The 23,842-nt window shown below is 38.6% G+C and overlaps 1 protein-coding gene across 5 annotated transcripts in view; it reads right to left on the bottom strand.

Annotated features, from left to right (window-relative positions):
• Window positions 1-23,842, bottom strand: part of DSE (dermatan sulfate epimerase) — an 81,096-nt gene that overhangs the window by 25,511 nt on the left and 31,743 nt on the right. The window contains exon 1 of one of the 5 annotated variants that reach the window (XM_072831448.1): window positions 7,759-7,803. The exons of the other annotated variants lie outside the window; for them this stretch is intronic. The gene's annotated coding sequence lies outside the window, so the exon portion shown is untranslated. Of the gene's footprint in view, window positions 1-7,758; window positions 7,804-23,842 lie in introns of those variants that run through there. 5 annotated transcript variants of the gene reach the window in all.

Below are 23,842 nucleotides of genomic sequence, written 5' to 3'. Positions count from 1 at the left end.
AATATATAAAATTGTGTTTCTATATATAACAGTGAACTATCAGAAAGAGAAATTAAGAAAAAAATCCCATTTATAATAGCATAAAAAACTTAGGAATAAATTTAATCAAAGGAGTAAGTGATCCCTTTCATGAACTGAAAGAACTGAAATTGTTTTTTTTTTAAGATTTTATTTATTTATTTATTCATGAGAGACAGAGAGATAGAGATAGAGAGAGAGAGGCAGAGACACAGGTAGAGGGAGAAGCAGGCTCCATGGAGGGAGCCTGATGTGGGACTCGATCCCGGGTCTCCAGGATCAGGCCCTGGGCTGAAGGCGACACTAAACTGCTGAGCCACCTGGGCTGCCCAAGAACTGAAATTGTTAAAGTGTTCATACTACCCAAAGCTATCTATAGGTTCAGTGCAAACCCTATCAAAATTCCAAAGGCATTTTTCACAGAAATGGAACAAAAATCCTAAAATTCATATGGAACCATGAAAGACTCTGAATAGCCAAAGCAATCTTGAGAAAGAGGAACAAGGCTAGAAGCATCACACTTCCTGACATCAAACAATATTACAAAACCACAATAATCAAACAGTAGTAGCACTGGTATAAGAATAGACATATAGCTTAATGAAGAACAGAGAGCCAAGAAATAAATTCACGCATATATGGCAACTTAATTTCTGACAGAAGAGCCAAAAATATACGATGGGGAAAAGATAGTTTCTTTAATAAATGGTCCTGAGAAAACTGGACAGTTTCATGAGAAAGAATGAAACTGGACCCCTATCTTATACCACACTCAAACAACTCAAAATTGACCATAAGAACTAAAACCAAAAAACTCCTAGAAAAAAAACAAAACAAAACACAGCAAAACTCCTTGATTCTGGTCTTGGGAAGGATTATTGGATCTGACCCCAAAAGCACAGGCAAGTATGATATCAAACTAAAATGCTTCACGGGGGGGGGGGGGGGGCGGGAGGCACAGTAAAGGAAACCATCAGCAAATGAAAAGGCAACCTATGGAATTCAAGAAAATATTTGCAAAACACGTATCTGATAATGAATTAATATCCAAAGTATACAAGGAACTCACACTACTCAGTAACAACAACAACAAAAAAATAACCCAATTAGAAAATGGGCAGAGGAATCGAACATTTTTCCAAAATAACATATACATTTTCCCAAACTATATGTACAACAAGAAAAGGTACTCAAATCATCAATTACCAGGGAAACACTAATCAAAACCACAATGAGATGATCCCATCTCATACCTATTAGAATGGGTATTATCAAAAAGACAAGAGAAAAATACTGGTGAAGATGTAGAGAAAAGGGAACTCTCATACACTGTTGGTGAGAACATAAACTGGTACAAACACTATGGAAAATGGAATGGAGTTTTCTCAAAAAATTAAAAACAGAAACACTCTATGATCTACCAGTCCCACCTCTGGGTATATGTGCAAAGAAAACTAAATCAGTATCTTGAAGAGCTATCTGTACTCTCATGTTCACTGCACCATTATTCACAATACCTAAATGTGGGAACAATCTGTGTCTGTCAACAATGAATGGAAAAAGAAAATGCCACCCCCTCACACACAGAAGAATATTATTCAGCCATAAAAAGAAGGAAATCCTATCATTTGTGATAAGATGGATGAACCTGGAGGCTATTAAGCTAAGTGAAATAATTGGCACAGCAAAAGACAATACTGCACAGTATACGTAAAATCTCTTTTTAAAAAGTCAATCTCAAAGAAACAGAAAGAATGATTATTGCCAGGGTCTGGGGAGTAGGTGAAATGGGGAGAGGCTGAGAAAGAGATATAAACTTTCAGCTTTAAGATACATAAGGTCTGGGGGCACCTGGGTGGCTCAGTGGTTGAGCGTCTGCCTTTGGCTCAGGTTGTGATCCCTGGGTCCTGGGATCAAGTCCCTGATAGGGTTCCTTCAGGGAGCCTGCTTCTCCCTCTGTCCATGTCTCTGCCTCTATCTCTGTGTCTCTCATGAACAAACAAACAAACAAAATCTATTTAAAAAATAAGATGAATAAGGTCTGATGATCTCAAATGTAACATAGTGACCATGGTTTATACTCTGTATTGTATCATTGAAATTTGGCTAAGAGTGCAGAACTCGAGTGTTCTCATTTTATTTATTTATTTTTTTAAAAAAGATTTTATCTATTTATTCATGAGAGACAGAGAGAGAGACAGAGAGAGACAGAGAGAGAGACAGAGAGAGGCAGAGACACAGGCAGAGGGAGAAGCAGGCTCCATGCAGGGAACCTGACATGGGACTCAATCCCAAGTCTCCATGATCATGCCCTGGGCTGATGGTGGTGCTAAACCACTGAGCAACCCGGGCTGCCCCATGTGTTCTCATTCTAAAAAAGGTAAGTATGTGAGGTGATGGATGTGTTAATTAACTTGATGATGAGTTTTCTTCCCCAGTGTATATGTATGTCAAATCATCATGTTGTACACCTTAAATATATTACAGTTTTATCTGTCAATTGCACTTCAATAAAGGTGAAAAAGTTTGAGTGTGAAATAAAGCTTTAATTTTAAGATAAATTGAAAGCTGAGAAACTCTGTTATCAGCAAACTTGTGCTACATGTAATGTTACAAGATTTCCTTCAGGCTGATGGAAATGATAAATGAAAACTGGACTCTATACAGAGAGGAATCAAGAACACCAAAAAGGATAACCACGTGGGCAAATGTAAAAAGACTTTTCCCTCTCATGTTTATATGTGTACGGATGCTCATTCCTTCAAAATTTTTAAGAAAAATGAGTACCTCTTTAAAGAAAATATAAGTAACCTGAGGTCTGTTTTGCTGGGCTTGTTAAAAAAACCTACAATCCACACTCTTCAGCAAGATCATTCACTTTCCTTGCTTCTTTTCAATGCTGCTCGGGCCAGAAAAAGCTTTGGCTGTCACCACAAATAGACATGATAAGCACTTGGCAAAACTGCAGGGTTTTTGGAGTGAAAACTTTTCAAGCACACTATCAAAGAATGAGGCAGATCCCGAAGATGTTCGCCAGGGAAAGCAATCTTGGCAAAGTCCCGAAGTGAGAAAGCACGAGGAAGAGGAGAGATGCTTAGATCAGGGGTGCTGGGGCCCCTTGACCACCAGCAGCAGCATGTACTTGCCCCTACCAGACCCACTGAATCGGAAACTGAAGGTGAGCCTGGCAGTCCTACTAGCCCTTTGGGGGACTCTGGTGCATGCCAGTGATTTGAGAACCACAGACTGTGCTGTGCTTAAATGTTTTAATATATGGGCATTCCCCCTAAGCTCTGAGGTACACTTACATTTCCCTCCATAAGTATAGACCTGTTTTGTGTATGATTCTTTGCAGAAACTGTTCATGTCTTTATTTCCTATGCTTTTTCCTAAAGCCCCTAAAAGATCTCCTGGAAATACTGAGAAAGAATGATGTGGAGAAAAATGCCATCAAGGCCATATTCAGATGGATGGAAAAACCTTTAAAGTAGATTAAAATATAATGAGAAAAAGAAGAAAAAAATACAAGTAACAATGTATTATGGGGTTTATAATAAATATAGAAATATAACATATTACAGGAACAAAAAAGGAGGGGTATTGAATGGAATTACATTGCTGTAAGGTTTCTACATCTTTTCTGAAAAGGTCTAATTTATATCTTGCAAATAATTTAATTCATAGCAAACCACAGGGTAATTCAAAGTATAGCTAAAAGCTAACAGAAATAGAATAAAATACTAAAAAATATCTGACTAACATAAAAGAAGGTAAAAGGGGAGACACAGAGGAACAAAAACAGAAAACAAATACCAAGTTAGTTCATTTGAGCCAAATCATCACTAATTACAATAAATGTAAATAGACAAACCCACCATGTAAAGAGATTGCTGTATGTAAAAAAAGCAAAATGGAAATATATTTACAAAGGCATGCTTTAAACATATAGACATAACAAACAGGCTTTAAGTAAAAGATGAGAAAAGGTAAACATTCAGAAAAAAATATGGGAATGGTTATATTAATAACAATATAGGCTTTAAGACAGGAATATTACCAGAAATAAAAAGATAAGTTTTATAGTGAAAATGTGTTCATTCACCATGAAAATATAACAATCCTAAATGTTTATACACCCTCCTAACTGACCTTCAGAAAAATATAAAGCAAAAATTGGCAAAACTAAAGAAAAAAAAAGCAGATCCACAATTATGGTTGGAGATTTTAATACTCTTCTCCTATAGATTGATAAAAAGAAAAAATTGTAAGGATATAAAAGATTTCAATAGTACTATCAACCATCTCAACTTAATTGACCTTTATAAAATACTACATCCAACAACTGTAGAAAGCACACACATTCTTTTTTTTAATTTTCTATTTTAATTCCACTATAGTTAACATGTAGTGTTATATCTGTTTCAGGGGTCCAATATAGTGATTCATTAATTCTATACATTACTCTGTGGTCATCACAAATTAATCCCTTTTACTTATTTCATCTATCTCCCCTCCCACTTCCCCCTTGGTAGCCATTAGTTTGTTCCCTATAATTAAGAATATATTTCTTGCTTTCTCTTTTTTTCCTCTTGGCTTATTTGCTTGGTTTCTTAAATTCCACATATGAGTGAAATCATATGGTATTTGTCTTTCTGACTTATTTCACGTAGCATTTTACTAACTCCATCCATGTTGTTGCAAATGGCAAGAACCCACCTTTTTATGGCTAATATTCCATCCTATATATATATATGTGTGTATATGTGTATGTGTGTGTGTGTGTGTGTATATATATATACACACACACACCACATCCTCCCCATACACTCATCCATCAATGGACACTTAAGGTGTTTCTAGTATTTGGCTATTGTAAATAATGCTTCAATAAGCATAACAGTGCATGAATTAGTGTTTTTAAATTTTGGGGATAAATAGTAGTGTGACTACTGGGTCACAAGATAGTTTTATTTTTAACTTTTTAAAAACAGCTTTATTTATTTGACAGAGAGAGAGAGAGAGAGAGAGTAGGCACACAAGCAGGTAGAGGGAGAAAGAGAACCAGGCTTCCTGCCAAGCAGGGAGCCCAATGCATGGCTTGATTCCAGGACCCTGGGATCATTACTTGAGCTGAAGGCAGTTGCTTAACTGACTGAGCCACCCAGGTGCCCCTATTTTTAACTTTTTTTTTTATTTTTTAAAAATTTTTTTTTATTTTTAACTTTTTGAGGAACCTCTATACTGTTTTCCACAGTGGTGGTGCCAGTTTGCATTCCCACCAACAGTGCAGAAGGGTTCTTTTTTCTCCACATCCTCCCCAGAATTTGTTGTTTATTGTGTTTTTTATTTTAGCCATTCTGACAGGTGTGAGGTGATATCTCATTGCAGGTTTGATTTGCATTTCCCTGATGTTGAGCATCTCTTCGTGAGTCTGTTGGCTCTGTAGGTTTTCTTTGGAGAAATGTTCATGTCTTCTGCCCATTTTTTAATTGGATTGTTTTCTTTTTTTTTTTTTTTTGGCTTTGAGTTGTCAGGTCTCACATTTAGGTTCATAATCAAATTTGAATTTATTCTTGTGTGTGGTGAAAGAAAGCGGTCCATTCTTTTACATGTGACTCTCCTGACACCATTTGTTGAAGAGACTGTCTTCTTCCCATTGCATATTCATTCCTCCTTTGTTGAAGATTAATTGACTGTATAATTGTGGTTTATTTCTGGATCTTCTATTCTGTTCCATTGATCTATGAGTCTATTTTTGTCCCAGTACTATACTGTTCTGATTACTACAGCTCTGACTGAGTCAACCAGGTGCCCAATTACTAAACCTTTGCAGTATAACTTGGAAGTCCAGAATCATGATGCCTTCGGCTTTGCTTTTCTTTCTAAAGATTGCTTGGACTATTCAGGGTCTTTTGTAGTCGATGGAAATTTTAGGGTTATTTGTTTTAGTTCTGTAAAAAATGCTGTTGGTATTTTGATAGGGATTGCATTCAATGTGTGGATTGCTTTGGGTAGTATAGAGATTTTAACAATACTTGTTCTTCCAATCCCTAAGCATCAAATATCTTTCCATTTCTTTGTGTTATCCTCAATTTCTTTCATCAATGTTTTATAGTTTTCAGAGTACAGGTCTTTTACCTCTTTAGTTAAGTTTACTCCTAGGTATTTTATTATTTTTGGTGCAACTGTAAATGGAGTTGTTTTAATCTCTCTTTCTGCTGCTTCATTATTAGCGTATAGAAATGCAACAGATTTCTGAACATGTATTTTGTACTCTGTGACTTTACTGAATTCCTTTATCAGTTCTAGTATTTTTTTTTGAGCACACACATTATTTTAAGGGCACATGAAATAATTACCAAAGCCTACCTAATGCTGGGCTATAAAATAAGTTTCAGTAAATGAAAAAGGACTGAAATCATTTTAAGTATGTTTTTGCAACAAAAGCATTAAAATAGTAATAAGAGGTAGATAGCTAGAAGAGTTGAATATATATAAAAGCAACTCCTAAATAACTCATGGGTCAAAGAACAAATTACAAACAATTACAAATTACTACAAATGATAATGAGAATATAACATGCCCAAATTTGTGGGATGTGCTAATAGCAGTCCTTAGAAGAAAGAAAAAGGAGAGACACCTTGTGGCTCAGTTGGTTAAATGGCTGACTCTTGATTTTGGCTCAGGTCATGTTTTCAGGGTTGGGTTTTTACACTGGGTGTGGAGCCTACCTAAGATTCTCTCTCTCTCTCTCTCTGCCCCTCCCCCCATCCTTGCATGTGCATGTGGGTCATGCACACACACTCTCTCAAAAAGAATAGAAAAGTGGCACCTTAGTGGCTCAGTTTGTTAAGTGTCTGCCTTCAGCTCAGGTTGTGATCTCAGGGTCCTAGAATTGGGCCCTGGTCAGGCTCCCTGCTTGGTGGGGAGTCTGTTTTTCCCTCTCCCTTGTCCCCTCCCCCTTGCTTGTGTGCTCGCTCTCTTAAATAAATAAACCTGTAAAAAAGAAAAGAAAAGAGTATAAAAAACAATGATCTAAGGGGCACCTGGTTAATTGGTTGAGCGGCAACTCTTGGTTTTGGCTCAAGTCATGATCTCAGGGATCAAGCACATAAGTGGGCTCAGCTCAGCAGGGAGTCTGCTTGAAGATTTTCTCCCTCTGTCCCTCCCCTCATTTATGCACACACATATGAGTGCTCTCTCTTTAATATATAAATAAAACTTAAAAAAAATCAATGATTTAAGCTTCCACATTAAGAAGTCAGAAAGGAAGGGCAAATTAAATCCAACATTAATAGTATCAAACAAAAATAAAGACAAAAATCAATGAAATACAAAACAGACAAGTAGTAAGAGAAAATGAACCATGGCAAAACTGACTCTGGAAATACAAATAATTGTTGAATCCAGGAACTGCGTATTTAAGTTGATGTTAACTACATAATTCTTTAACTTCTACAGATACTTGTAAGTTTTCAAATTAAAAGGTTCAGAAGAAAATGACAATTTATAAATAATGGCTCTGACAGTAGCTGATCAGTTATAATAATTCTGTGTATCTTTATATATTTATCTTCTAAAATCCAATATATATTTTATAACATGCAAAATTAAAAATGTCTATTTCTAACATAACATGATATATAAAGGCTAAGTACTCTATGACCTAAAATAAAGATCTAAAGATTCTGACATCAAAGGTTTCCCAGGGAAAAAGGTGGAGCCAAATTGTTATCAACCTTATAGTGCACAAAATCCCTTCCCCAACACACACGTAGAATGGATAATCAGCTGTTTAGAATCTGTGGTAGGCAGAACAATGGGGCCTTCAAAGATTCTACATTCTAACTCCCAAAATCTATGGATATATTACTTTCCATGGCAAAGGGGACTGTGATGATGTGATTAAATGAAGGACTCTGGTGGTATATTTTCCTAATTTATCTAGGTGAACCAAATCATGTGGATTTTTAAAAGCAAATATTCTTTCAAGGAACACCTGGGTGGCTCAGTTGGTTAAGCATTTGACTCTGGATTTCAGCTCAGGACACGATCTCAGGGTTGTGAGATCAAGCTCTGCATAGGGCTCCACACTGGGCTGGGCATGGAACCACTTAGGATTCTCTCTCTCTCTCTCTCCCTCAGCCCTTCCTCCATCTCTCTCTCAAATAAATACATAAGTAAAGATCTTTCCTGGCTGTGGTCATAAAAACGGTATGACTATAGAGGAAAAATCAGAGACATTTGATGTTACTGGCTTGGAAGGTATAGGAATGGAGCCAAAAACAAAATAATTTATGTGGCCTCAAGAAGCTAGATAAAGCTCTTACCAGGGCCTCTGAAAAGAAATGCAGTCTTACTGACACCATAATTTTATCCCAGTGAGACCCATGTTAGAGTTCTAACCTTACACCTTATCTTGTGTAAGATAAGTTTGTATTATTTTAGTCACTATGTCTGTGGTAATTTGTTTCAGCCACAATAGTTAACTAATATAAAATTCTGCATATATGAATAGTCAGTTAATGACTACCAGAGTTTTAAGGAAATCCCATAATATGAAAGAAGAGGCCCAGATTAGCAGAATGGTAAATGCAGCTTGGGAAAAAAGATTATGCAGTTAGAAAAAAAACCCTTGAAAACAAAAAGGAACTCTTGAAGATGAAAAATAACAGGAAGACAAGCTCAATAGAAGGAGTTGACTGAAAGCTGAAGAAATCTCAAGAAAGAGAAATATGAGACAATGAAACAGAAAATGGAAAAGAAAGTTAGAGGACTAACCCCAGACGTTGAATATCTAAATAAGAAGAGAATAAAGATGAAAGCAAATAAAAACAAAGGGGAAGAAATCAAATGTATGAAGAAAACCTCCTAGAACTACAATGCAGGAGTTTCCAGACTGGAGGAGTCCATCAAGTGAATAGTATGTGGATGAAAAGAGATTCATCCCAAACCAAGATCCAGACTTTTTCAACACTGGTGACAGAAGAGACCCAAAAAAGCTTCAGAGAGAAAAATCGGGTTTCATTCAAAGCATCAAGAGTCAGATTGGGATTGGACATTTCAACAGCACACTAGAAGCTGGAACTTTAAAACTCAAGGAGACAATAAAAAAATGAAAATTAAAAATTAAAACTCGGGTAAACAACACAAGCTATAATTCCATACCCAGCCAAGCTACATTCAAACTCGAGTGCACAATAAACACAAGCAGACAGCCAAGTAAATTTCCAAATTTACCTCTCACGACACTTTCTCTGGAAACCAATGGAGAATTTCTCCACCAAATTAGGAAAAGAACAACATGATTCTCATGGCCCAGAGAATCCCACACAAGATAGGAGAGGAGAACAAGTCAACAGCTATACAGCAGACCTAGATCACAGCAAGTCAAAAGGCTCTGGCAGTTATTTCTTGATGAACTGTCAGATGAACTGTCAGGAATATAGGTATCTCCCACCTTTCCAAAATTTGAATTGTACAACTTCACTTTTATGAGAGACCTGCATTGGTGTGCATTGTTCGCTAACTAAAAGAAATCTGAAGAGGATGTTCCTTTTGACAAAAAAAGTTGAAAAGCAAAAATAGTGTTCAGCATTTGTTTTGCAGCAAGCAATGGGAGGCAGCACACAACCCAAACAGCAACAGTGGCGCCACCAGGCTCCTTCCCCGGGAACTACACTAGGTAACTCAACATTAGACTGCCAAAACTGTGCTGAGCATCTGTGCTTTATTTGGATTTATTTTGTGCATCATTAGCAAGATGCGTCCTAAGTTATCAGAACAGCCTAAGACAGGTTATTTTGGGGGTCTGGGAACACTAAAATGTATTTCCATATAAATTAATGGTGGTAACTGGCTCTTTGCTTTATGCCATTTCTGCTTACTTAAGTTTTATAGGAAAGCTCTATTTTTGGATAGCAGGGGAAACCTAAAATGTCATTAAGAAAATCTCGTGGGCAAGTGTCTGGGTGGCTTAGTTGCTTAAGTGTCTGCCTTTGGTTCAGGTCATGATCCTAGAGTCTCGGGATCAAGCCCCCACTGGGCTCCCTGCTCAGTGGGGAGTCTGCTACTCCCTCTGCCCTTCACCCCCCCTTCTCTCTCGCTCACTCTCTCTCAAATAAATAAAATCTTTTTTTAAAAAAAAGATCATCTCGTGAATTGATTGAGAGAATTACATAACTAAATAAAAGTCTGGTTGATCATTAGTGATAAATATATAGGAAATTAACTAAATAAGAAAGCTGTTATTAATACTAAAGAAAACAAAAGCTGTACACAAATTGAAAAGAGATCATAGTACACAACAGGGTTTAGGTGTCAATAACTTTTGCCTTGTTAAAATATGCAAACACTTAAAATTCATCTAACTAAAATGATAATCTATACAGGAAGATGGAGGGATAAGAAGTATACATGTGTTAATGGCAGATGGTATGTTGAGAGACAGATGAGTGATGTATCTACAAGCCAAGAAATGCCAAGGGATGCCTACAACCACCTGAAACTAAGACAGTAGCATAGGGCAGTTCCTCCTTTGGAGTCTCCAGAAGGAACCAACCCCACTGACAACTTGATTTCAGACTCTTAGCCTCCACTTGTTCATTTTAAGTCTGTGGTACCTTGTTAGAGCTGCCTCAGCAATGAATACAATGACCTTAAAGAATCTCACCAGCCATCACCACTGTCCTGTACCTGCCACCTTCCTGCCGATACCTGGACAGGACATTCCTCCCATTTATTTTAAAGAGCAATCCCCTAATATTCTGACAACATGCAACATGCAAAAGGGGAAAGAATTATCTGCAATAGAAAGTTTAAAAAGTGAAGGACACCTTACCAGGGCAAAAACTGTACTCAAATTGCTGAATCTTGCCACCCTAATGGTAGGAAAATATCAAAACCAAAATGAGGCAGACTTTAATGTGCTAAGATACAAGAAAAGATATTTTACTTTCTCTTATAATCTCCTCAGTAAGGTTAATATTTACTTAAGATACCCACTTCTTAATGCTTTATCAAAATTGTCCTCCTTTACAATATGCTTTTTAAAGGTTTTACTGAAATTGCCTTTTTGAAACAGTGAATAAGCTGTGGCAGATTTGATTTTAGGCACCGAGAGGAAATAATGTGCTGCAGAATTTATTCCACTCAACCCTGGAAACCTGAAATGCAATCATCAATCACGGACTTTGCACTCTTTCCTAATGAAAAAAAGCTGCTTCCTAATATATTTTAGAAACAAGTACTCTAAACACTCAAATTATGGAAGAAAGAGGCCACCTCAAAGAGCAAAGGAGTCCCTTCAGTGGCAAGATTTAAGAGGCATGTTAATTTAAGAAAGGGTTTTCTGAAAAGGAATCGTGTTTATCAGAGTGTTAGGCAGCACTTTCAAATTTTAAATCATAAGCTATTTTTTAAAGATTTTATTTATTTATTCAAGAGAGACAGAGAGAGAGAGAGAGAGAGAGAGAGAGGCAGAGACACAGGCAGAGGGAGAAGCAGGCTCCATGCAGGGAGCCCACTGTGGGACTCGATCCCGGGACTCCAGGATCATGTCCTGGGCCGAAGGGAGGTGCTTAGCCGCTGAGCCACCTAGGCGTCCCAAATCATAAGCTATTAATAGATTGTGAAATAAATATGATGGGTTATGACCAGTACATTTTTAATGGAATTTAATGAAATGGAATAGAATAGAAACTTGTGAAATGCAAAGCATGACCTAAATGCAAGGGCTGGGGGCACCTGGGTGGTTCAGTCAAGTCTTTGCCTTCAGCTCAGATTGTGATCCTGGGTCGTGAGATTGAGCCCCAAGTCGGGCTCCCTGCTCAGCGTTAAGTCTGCTTCTCCCTCTGCCCCTCCTCCTTCTCATGCTCTCTCTCTCTCCTTCAAACAAATAAATCTTTAAGAAATAAATAAAATAAATGCAAGGGCTGATTTGTACAACTTTCACTCATATATTTATATTACATACACATGCATAGACAAATGTAGAGTTAAAGTTAACCTGTGTACTGAGTTGGGATGCAAACTTTCTTACTATGCATCACATTCAAAAAGGTTTGGAAAGGCCTTAGAGGGTAAACTGGACACCAAACAAGCAGCCAGCCAGATGCATCCTGCAGACATAGAGGACCTGGGCCCAGGGCCTGCTTCAGTGGGTGGAGCTTGGTTGAGACACAGCCACCCAGAGCACTTTCCAGCACAAGACCAAGCCAATGCTGCGGGAAAATCACACTGTGAGATCACCAGGAAGGAACCCAGAGCACAAGTTCAGTCTGGTTAAAATAGAAGGCAGAAGGTACTGTATGATAAAGGCAGACACAAAACACCAAACAGGCTCAAGGCAGTCAATTCAGGAATGAAAACTGATTTATCACTATGCAGAAAAACATCACTCATCCTCCTCAAAGTGATTTTGTTTGGCTTTGAAGCCAAATACATTCAAGAGAGACAATGAAATAATGCCTATGAACAGCAGATGGTACCAATAGTTTATTTCATGTCCTTAGGACCCAGTTTCAGAGTACTTCTTAAAAAGCAGTGAAGTGGGAAAGTCAGTTTAGGATTTTTCTTTGTGAATCATAAAAAAAATCTGCAGGATGTACTATCTCACATGTTGCCAGAAAACAAAATTAATGAATAAACTAAATTTCAATTATGAGCCAAACTTGTAAGCTATCATCAACATGCCATCTGCATTAAATACTCCCAAGTTTTAATGTAGAGTTACGTCATTTTGAAAATAAAAGTTGACCCTACCCCAAAAACTGAATGCAATCCCATCCTCCACATCTTCTCTGACCAATGCCAGGCCATGGTAAAAAATAAAACAAAACAAAACAAAAACACACACACACACAAACAAAAACAAAAAAACAGGAGGAAAAGATTTAAACTGGATTCAGTAATACTTTGAGATCTCTCCCATGTCAACAAGTTCTCCAAAGAAGGTAAAATAGTAAACTCCATTTGGGTTTTCAAAATTATGGCCAAAAATTTAGGGCAGTAAGATATTAAAGTTATATAAAGTTTTTACAATATCTATGGATTAATTCTTATCTTCTCTTTTACCCAGATTTTTTTCTTCTAAGAGTGAACTTCCTGTAAATGAATCACAGAAATGAACTTAAAATTGCTCACTCCATTGTTACAAGCCCGAATGGTTATCCACATACTTCCTTGAGAATCTTTTCTCTTTTTCTTTTTCTAACTTTAAGGAAACAGGAGGATTCACTCAAGCTGATGCATTCCTCCCGGAGTGCCGCCTACATGGTGTTTCATTTTGGCTTCAGCTGCAAAAAGTAACGTGAAGACACCCATGTGGCTATAACACTGTCAGGCCTTTGCCTTTTCTTTTCAGTCTTCTGATTGTTATTCATTTATTTATCGTGGTAGGCCTACTTTAAATCTGACCTTCTTTAAACTTTCTTTCTACATTTTTCTATAGTCAACAGAAGTTACATACATTGTATTTCAAAACATATTTTATATTTGATAAAATCTTTTTTGTGGTGACTTTTTTTTTTAAGTCACAATACACTCATGGCAAACAGGAAGTAGCTAAAAATAACACTTGAGAGTTGCAAACCCAGTATCTCCTCTTGGGTTCATAGACCCTTCATACTCTGTATATCCAAAAACCAAAATCTTTGTTAGCATTCCCCAATGAGTGTTGCCATCTCACAGAATGGTCTCATCATTCTCTCAGCATCCCATAAAAAAATTCCTTTGTCCTTTTGGTCCTTCAATACAGTTGTCAAGTCTTATACATGCAAATTCTTAAAAGTTTCTGGAACCCAGCATTGCTTTCCATTCTCAGAGCTCCTATTCTGGGCTCTCATCTGGATGATAAACACAAAAGGCCTAACTGGTCTTTCTGGTTTGACCTCTGCAATCTACTCTCCACATGTGGCCAGAGACTCTTCCCAAAACACAAATCTGTCACATGGAGAAAACAGCAGCCATTTTATGTCTCCCGCTGAGAAAACAGTCACTCCCTACGCTTGTGTCAGAGTGACCACAACAGGTGGCAGCAGCTCCTGGGTCTACAGGAAATAGCAAGGGTGGAGGAGCATCCCCCGGAGCTATACCTTAAACATGCAGTCAGCAACCTCCAGATTGTGGGGAGCTGCTGTGCAGGTCAACAGTCCCAGGTTCTTCCACAGATAAATTATAACAATAATAAAGAGATAGAGGAGAAACAGCTTAAAAAAAAAAAGACTTAGTGAACATCTGAAAAACAAGCAAGACTGAACTTGTGCCTAGGGAGACACACCTGAATGAACTATAAAGAACACATGGGTGTAATGACTGAAGTCAGAGGAGGCTTTGTGGGGACAGACAGAGTTGGGATTGGGATGGGGCCCTTGGAGGCCTTCTCAGGATGGCAGGCAAAGTGCCATTTCTTGGTCTGTGTTGTGGTTACCAGGGAATTTCCTTTAGATGCTTCATTAAGCGACATGCTTGTTCATATGGTATTCTATTTCACTTTGCATTGAAAAGGTTAAAACACACACACACACACACACACACACACACACACGAGTTGGATGTCACCGACCTGTTAGAACCCTTCAATGGCCTCACGGTGCTCAGAAGTAAAAGTATAAGCTCCTTCCTTCACATGGCAGATGAAGCCTTGAGGCACCTGGCTCTCTGCTCAAAGCCACAATAATTGCTAGTCTCCTCCCCACATTAAATTTTCAGTTCCTCAAAAGCATTGGGCTTTCTTATGTCATGGCCTTTGAACATAAGTTACTTCTACTCAGAACAATCAAATGCACTCTCTTTCCCCTTCACTTGGCTGATTCCTGTTTGTCCTTCAGGCCCCAGTGGAAAAGTCTTCCCCAAAGCTTGAATGTTGAGTGAAGTACCCTTCCATCTACCCATTACACACTGTACTTTCCCAACCATGGCATTCATCATCTCCATTAATATTTATTAGTGGATATCTTCCGTAGGTCAACAACAAGCCAAGATGTGTAACTTGCCCTCAAATTTTCATATCCCCAATTCCTAGCACAATGCCTAGAATAGAATAAGTATACAATAAACATAAATAAAATGAATATGTACATCCATTTGTTATAAATGAAAATTACCTTTGTTGGCATCAATTTATAGGAAAACAAAATATAAGCAAAGTAAAAAAGGTAACAATATCATTATGCTAGATATTCTTTCATTAACTCATTTAATGCTCTAAACAACACTATGATGTATTGTATTTATCAGCAATTCATAGATGAGGAAACTGAGCCATGGAGAAGCCAACTAATATGCTCCGGGTCACAGAACCCATAAATGGGACTAGAATGCAGGCAGTCTGGCTCCATAGTCCTTGCTCTCATTCCAATAAACTATCCCTCCCACTTCCCACTGCCTAACATCACTACCATACATTTCAAAGATTGAAGCAGGTGGCTTTAATGGGAAAACAAAACAAAACAATATTCTATTGAGGTTATTTGATAGGGAATATTCATGAATATTATATACATATTAAAGTGCTGCATGCCAAAATTTGAGGACCTGGGAAGGAGAGAATACCAGGTGCAAGAGCACTTCAAAGAGCAGGTAATCTGACTCTCCTGATAAACTGTGCACTGAGATGTCAAATCCTGACATACCTTTTACTGGCTTCCAACTGGGCCAGGGAACAATACCTCTGTGATTACAGGCTGACAACAGGCAGGCCTTCAGAGCAACAGTGAGGCAGACAAATATAAGCATCCATGGCGCACAAGGTATCAAATCTGATGCAAAATTTGTAGAGACCAGGACTTCAGCTCTCAGTAAACTCAGACTTTCAATCAAAATACATTCATTCATTCAATATAATGTATTAGGTCTTTAAAACCATATATATGGCTCTCAGGACTCAAAAGTAAAACATGATGATACTGCCACCTTCAATAAGCTTATGTGAGGTAGGTAAACAAATAAACCAAGAATTCTAGTACGACAAGACATCCAAAAAGAAGTTTACATGGTTCCCTTGGCATATCTGAATCACACTGGACAAAGTATGGGTAGGAGCTAGAGCCCAGGATGTTTCTAGAAAAACATTTTTGAGGGGCTCCATCTTGAAGATATATATTCCTGACTAGAGAACCAAGTAATAAAAAACCCAGTTACTATTGCAAACCAAAAAGTCACATGAAAAATAATACCAGTGGGAATTGAGAAGGGTAACAGGCTAGAGAAAATCTTGTAGGGGATGGAGAAGTTAAACTGGATCTTGAAGTCTGGGTAGGGCTGGAGAGGAGAAGGAGGAAGGAAAGGAACAGATACATGTGGGATTCCTGCAGGCACAAAGGCCAACTTGGCACTGGTCTGTAGTGCCACTAGACACTCAAGGCAGAGTAGAAGACGCCAGTACCTGTGGTCCAAGTGGACAGTGGGGGAGATGCACATCAATGCCTATGGGTGAAAAGCTTAAAATACGTAATCGCAAAATTCTAGGAAAAATAAGACTTTAAAAACCTGTAAAAGCTCTGGTTAGGGGCATGTTTTATGATGAGGATAGCAACAGGCTGATCTTGCTTTTGACACCCCAAAATACTTTTCCTTGAAGAGCTCACCCACATTCAACAATGACACAACAACAGCAAGATGCATTCACGGAGTGGTAGTAGTGTGGAACAGAATAAAGGGGAGGAATGAGAGAGATGGCAGAAGGTAAACCATGTGGCAGCAACAGTGCAGAAGCCACAGAACAGGTGAAAGTGGAAGACAGTGAACTTATGAAAGTAACAGACATGGCCAGGAGGCCCAAGTAAGTACAGTAATAAAATATACACCAAGATACCCACCACAGGTATCTAGGAGCCTTTGTGATGACAACAGGGGCAGAGGGCTTTGAAATTCGTCGTTCACACAGTTGGTTGATACTAACAAAGTGAGACAGATGAAGTAGATAGAAGAAATACACAGTGACACCAAGACACATGTAAAAAGTGAACTATCTTCTCTCTCCTATATTCCCTACCACATCTGGGCATTACTGTGTAACCATTTCACCCAAGACAAAAATCAAGTACCATTTTTTAAAACCCTCTTTTCCTTTTTAAATTTTAGTGTGGGGATCCCTGGGTGGCGCAGTGGTTTAGCGCCTGCCTTTGGCCCGGGGCGCGATCCTGGAGGCCCGGGATCGAATCCCACGTCGGGCTCCCGGTGCATGGGGCCTGCTTCTCCCTCTGCCTATGTCTCTGCCTTTCTCTCTCTCTCTCTCTCTCTCTCTGTGACTATCATAAATAAATAAACATTAAAAAAAAAGATTTATTAAAAAAAAATAAATTTTAGTGTGTCTCAGAATCACATAAGGGACTTGTTAAAAGGGCAGGTTCCTTGGCCTACTCCGAAAGACGGTGATTCACGCAGTCTGTGTAGCGCCCAGGAATCTGTCTTTTCAGGAATACCTGTATGTTACCTCATATCAGTCAGAATGGCTAGTTAGCAGAAAGTCAAGATGTAATAAGTATTGGTGAAGATAAGGAGAAAAAAGAATCATGCACTTCTGGCGGGAATGTAATTTGGTGTAGCCACTACAGAAAACACTATAGAAGCTCCTTAAAAAAATAAAAATCAAAGTAACATATGACCCAGTAATTCTACTTCTGGGTATTTGCCCAAAGAAAACAAAAACATTTATTCAAAAAGATATATGTACTCCATGTTTATTCCAGAATTACAATAGCCAAGATCTGGAAGCAACCAAAATGTCCACTGATAGATGAATGAATAAAGAAGATGTGGTTAGTATAAACACGGGATATTATTACTCAACCAAAAAAAAGAATGAAACCTTACCATTCTTGACAACATAGATGGAGCTAGAGGGTATTATGCTAAGTGAAATAAGTCAGACAGAAAAAGACAAATACCATATGATTTCACTTATTATGAACAATCTAAAAAAAACAACATAAATGAATAAACATATACAAACACACACACACACAAAAACAGAAACAGACTCATAAATACAGAGAACTGGTAGGTACCAGAGAGGAGAGTATGGAAGAATGGGCAAAATAAGTCAAGGGGATTAAGAGGTACGAACTTCTAAAAGTAAAATAAGTCACAGGGATGAAAAGTACAGCTCAGGGAATATAATCAATATCATAACAACTTTGTATGGTGACAGGTGGTGACTACAGCCATGGTAAGCATCCTATAATTGATATAATTGTTGAATCATTATATTGTACACCTGAAACAAATATAGTATTGTATGTAACTATACTCCAATTTTAAAAAAAACTAAGCTATTGGTAACTGTACTTGTTATAAATTAATTGGACCTGTAGTATGAATTTTACAGATATGAAATAAAGACAATTTCTAAAATTTGTATGATTTCTTTTAGTAGGCTTCATGTCCAACATAGGGCTCAAACTTGAGATGAGGAGGAAAATGAATTTTTAATTCCCCCTGCACAAGAAAAGGATACCTTTGGAATTCTGATGAAAGAATCACACTGTGAGAAAGTGTCTCAAATCCAATCAATCTCCGTGTAGATTCTCCGCCCTCGGTGTCTCTAAAAGTCATTCCTTCTTCTCTCCACCCTCACTGTCTTAATTGTGGTCTTCACTTCCTTCCTGGACTAATTTTATAAGCTTCCACCTAGTTCCCCTCCTCCTAATTCCCGCCCCCCCCCCCCCAAAGCCATCCCACACACAAAGCTTCTAAATCACCGGCTTATGTGGGATAAGCAATGATCTGGAGGCCCCAGATGACAATGTCTCCTCCTGCTGTCCTAATGCAGCGTATTCACACTGGAAAGGAAAAGGAAGGACAGGTGACACAGTCCGTGTTAAGCTAAAACATGTTCCCTTAATGGATATGGGAGTAGGAGATGAAGAAATCAGAAAGCCATTCTGAAGATAACTAAGGTGAAATGAACCACCCGGCTTATAAGAGACCCCACAGACATACTCATGTCATTACTACTCTCTAGGAATTATAAATATCTGCTTAGCATTAGTAAGAAGCTAACGTCAGCAAGACCCTACATCTTAAGTAGTACTAGAACTGAGGAGTGATTTTACCTAATAGATAAGGCCAACTTAAAAAAAAAAAAAAAGATGACAATGAAGCATCATTGGAATAGAACATAGGTGCAGGACGCCTCGGTGGCTCAGTGGTTGAGAGTCTGCCTTTGGCTCAGGGCATGACCCTGGGGCCCTGGGATCGAGTCTTGCCTCGGGCTCCCTGCAAAAAAGCCTGCTTCTCCCTCTACCTATGTCTCTGCCTCTATCTCTCTCATGAATAAATAAAATCTTAAAAAAAATACTTTATCCTCATTTGCATTTGAAATAGATGGAGAACACTGTCAGATACTGAACAATCATACTCTAAAGAATAAGTGGGAAATATCAGAAAGGGAGACAGAACATGAAAGACTCTTAACTCTGGGAAACGATCTAGGGGTGGTGGAAGGGGAGGTGGGCGGGGGGGTGGTGACTGGGTGACAGGCACTGAGGTGGGCACTTGACGGGATGAGCACTGGGTGTTACTCTATATGTTGGCAAATTGAACACCAATAGAAAATAAATTTATAAAAAAAAATTAAAAAAAGAAGATACTAGTAACTCTTCATGTGCTTCACATGCTTCCTCCTGCTATGGGTCATCTAACCTCAATCCTCACCCAATTGCTTTATTATTGTACTGGGAACAACCTATTAAATAGCCTTCAAGAAGACAATTCCCAGACCTGGTTCCTAACATATGTTCCATAATGATCATCAGGGGTGCCTGATGCTCCATTGGTAGAGCACAAGACTCTCAGTCTTGGGTTTCTGAGTTCAAGCCCCACATTGGGGGTAGAGATTACTTATACAAACAAAATAAATGTAGAATTTCTTTAAAAAAATCTGATCATCATAAAAAGCCTCATAGTCGGGGATCCCTGGGTGGCGCAGCGGTTTGGCGCCTGCCTTTGGCCCAGGGCGCGATCCTGGAGACCCGGGATCGAGTCCCACGTCAGGCTCCCGGTGCATGGAGACTGCTTCTCCCTCTGCCTATGTCTCTGCCTCTCTCTCTCTCTCTCTGTGTGACTATCATAAATAAATAAAAAATTAAAAAAAAAAGCCTCATAGTCATCAATTTTAGTCTTCTATTTCTAAGGATCTAAGGTAGGATAAAAGGGGATCACTTCTTTTAGATTGTAGAATGAAAAGAACAGAGAAAAAGAGAGGCAAAAAGAGAGGTAGGGGGAAGGGTAAAAGGAAGAAGAAACAGGAATGAGAAAAAGCCAAGGGAATTGGGGGCTGGGTTTTCGGAGAGCCCGGCATTTGTTTCCCCAGGTCTACTGGATTTGTTTCCTGGAATCCAATGGGTTCCAGGTGCATTCTGGGCTAAGCCTCCCAGTCTTCGCCACTGTTAAGGTCACGAGATCTTTTTACTCACAGTGCTGTGGGTCCACATGTTGGGGCCCAGCTACACCCTCCCCCTTCCTTTGATTCCCAGTCTTAACGAACAATTTAGAAAAGTAAAAAGTCTGCAAAACAGCTGGCCATGCTGAGAAAGACAGGCACACACTTCATTTTGGAATGTACAGGAATAAAACCGATTGGTTCATTTCCATATGCCAGAGGCTTTTCTTTCTTTTTTTTTTTCCTTTTCCCTCTCTCTTCCATTTTATTTTGTTATTTTATTTTACTTTATTTTGCAAATACGCTCTCAGATATCACTCTCCAGAAGTCTGCAATCCACAGGCAAGGATTTAGTACTCAGTCTGTTGAAAATGTAAGTACAATTACTTCTCTGTCCGAAAGTTCAACTTTCTTTGTTTCCCTCACCAGTTCTGATTTCCTGTAGCTGACTGGCTCCAATGCAAGAGTGAAGTAATTTCTCTCCTCTGTGATTTATTTTCTGACGATAAGTGAGCAAAAATACTACATAGAAAGGAGGAAAGCAAGATTCACAATGAATCCTTCTCAAAAACGCGACTCCAGGGTGACAGAGCAGGTAAAATGGAGTACTGTGTATCAAGAAACTTGAGAATCAAGCTCTATGTTCATACCTATTTCTGTGTAATTTATAACAGTCTTTTTAGTAAAACTATGTGCCAGGTATATAATGCTAAGAGCTTTACATGCATTATCTCATTTAATCCTCAGAACCACCTTTCATGGGAAGGATCATCCACATTTTATAGATGAAGACACTGATGTTTAAAAGTTAAAAAACTTGGGCAGCCCAGGTGGCTCAGCGGTTTAGCGCCGCCTTCAGCCCAGGGCCAGATCCTGGAGACCTAGGATCAAGTCCCATGTTGGGCTCCCTGCATGGAGCCTGCTTCTCCCTCTGCCTGTGTTTCTGCCTCTCTCTCTCTCTCTCTGTGTGTCTGTCATGAATAAATAAATAAAATCTTAAAAAAAAGGTCAAAAACTTGCCAAAGGATGCATGACTAATAAAATGGCAGAGTCAAGGTGCAAGCGCTGCTCTGCCTCCAAAAAATCACTATGCGAGGGCCATTCCCCAGGGTTTACAATGCATAGGTAAAAGCCTGTTGTCAGGAAATGCACACAGGATAGTTAGAGGCTATCAAATAGAGCTGAACATATCATTTGTTTAAAATTCTATTTTATATCTCTTTTAAATGCATTCATCTCGTCATAGTAAGTAAAATAGCCTCAATGTAACTGCACCTTTCTTAAGCAATTCAGGATCTGCAGTGTTTTCCAAAAATCATATGAGTGTACTTTTTTGCTTCTTTTGCTTGTTTTTAGTTATAGATCACTGTAAGAACTGCCTGAGAAATGTAATGGCATCTATCACAAGCTTGAGTGAGATACACCATGTACACGGAGGCCGCCTGATACACGTGCAGAATTCTACTGAAGGATTCAGCCACGTTAGGGAAAAAAAAGGGGCCTGAGGCTAAACCATATATCCATCCCTTCCACTTCCACCTTTATTTCAATGAACTTCACTTTGGAGATGCTTTATCCAGGGATGCTACAGTATTCATTCATTCATTCATTCATTCATTCACTGGGCAGAAATCTACTTAATGCCGTGCTAAGAGGTGGAGGATATATGAGTGAGCAAAAGACACAACCTTGCCTTTAGTCTGGTCTGGCATAAAAAATAGCCTTGTGCAACCCATCACACATGCACTGTAGGGATGTTCATGAGACTACTGTGAAGGTTCTTCACAAAAACCCCAAGAGACATTGCTGTCTGATACTTGGGTCAAGAGTAGTAGTTCTATAGAATAACTGATGTTTTTGATCCCATGGACAGTCTACACTTACTGAGCCTCTTCGCAGCTAAAAACCACAGGGCTCACTATGACCCACTTGTGGTCTATTAGATACAACATTTTAGCAACTGTCTCATTCCTAATTCAGTTGATGTCCCAGATCTTTTTCTTCCCTTTTCTTTCTCAGCTACTTTGAATTTTGTATTTTATTTCCTTAATCTTCTGGGGGAAAGGTAGAGTAGAAATAAGTAAATAAAAATAAAAATGTGAAAAATTTAGGAAAGTAGCGTACTATGTGTTAATTCCCCAAACCAAAATTGACTTTTTGGAAATATCTTTTAAATCTCTATTAAAGAGATTGGGCACCTGGGTGGCTCAGTCAATTAAGCATCTGCCCTGGGCTCAGGTTATGATCCCAGGGTCTCCAGGGTCCTAGGATCCAGATCCACATAGGGCTCCCTGCTCAGTGGGGAGCCTGCTTCTCCCTCTACCCCATCCCCTGCTCATGCTCTCTCTCTCTCTCTCAAATAAAATATTTGAAAAATAAATAAGTCTCTACTAAGAACTGCTTTTGTTATTTTCCTATCTTAAAGTTTAAGTTTTTGTAGGGAGGACCTGATGGAGAATACTTGGAGTTTAGCTGTGTTCTTTAACTATGTAAGGTTTGAAGACAGAAAGCAATCATTTATAAATGAGAATACCCTATATGCCAACTGACATACTTAGAACTTGCTCTAGTGACCAGGTGACATTTTATAAAAAATGAATTCACTTTAAGTGGATTAAAATCCGTTTTCTATTGTTACCAGGTCTAGACTTATGGCCTCAGCTCACTGAGCTTTCTTCAAGTAGCTGCATATTAAATTCTTTTTAAAAAAGATTTTATTTATTTATTCATGAGAGACACACAGAGAGAGGCAGAGACACAGGCAGAGGGAGAAGCAGGTTCCCTATAGGGAGCCTGATGTGGGACTTGATTCCAGGACTCCAGGATCATGACCTGAGCCAAAGGAAGATGCTCAACCACTGAGCCATCCAGGTGCCCCCAAATAGCTGCATATTAAGTTCTAATCAAGCTTTTATATAAAATACGGAGCCAACTGCAGTGCAAATCCTAGTTCTCATTTGGAAGATGAGATCTATAGGGGACACCCACCCCCCAAAGGCTTAATCCAAGGGTTAAAGATATTTTTGGTGATTCTGAAAATGACTTGCCACTTTATATATAAGTTAAAATAATATCTTTTAAAATTTGATTTTTAGAACTAGGAACAAGCTTAAGTTACTGTTAATTTTACTGTTATGAAGAACATTTGAGCCTTAGCAGAAGTCAGAACAAAGGAGTGCGTGAGCAAGGACATGGCATATCTGCAAAGGCAGATACTACAGAGACAGGACTCATCCTTTTGTGGTGCCGGGAGGTACATACAAGTATAATGCTAAAATAAGAAGTTTTGCATGCTGTTGTTTTCTAATCACTACCATTCTCATGATAAATCTTTCAGATTCCCTTTTACTTGGCAGTATGTGTCATATAAAATGGCACAGAACAAGATTCGTATAGACAACATTTTCCTTTAACTTTTTTTATAATGGCCCAAGAGCCCT

The sequence above is a fragment of the Canis lupus genome, chromosome 1 (genome assembly GCF_048164855.1).
Source record: "Canis lupus baileyi chromosome 1, mCanLup2.hap1, whole genome shotgun sequence".
In the NCBI taxonomy this organism is placed as follows: Eukaryota; Metazoa; Chordata; class Mammalia; order Carnivora; family Canidae; genus Canis; species Canis lupus.
Note: the sequence above shows the minus strand (reverse complement) of the source record. Positions and strands in the feature narration are given on the sequence as shown.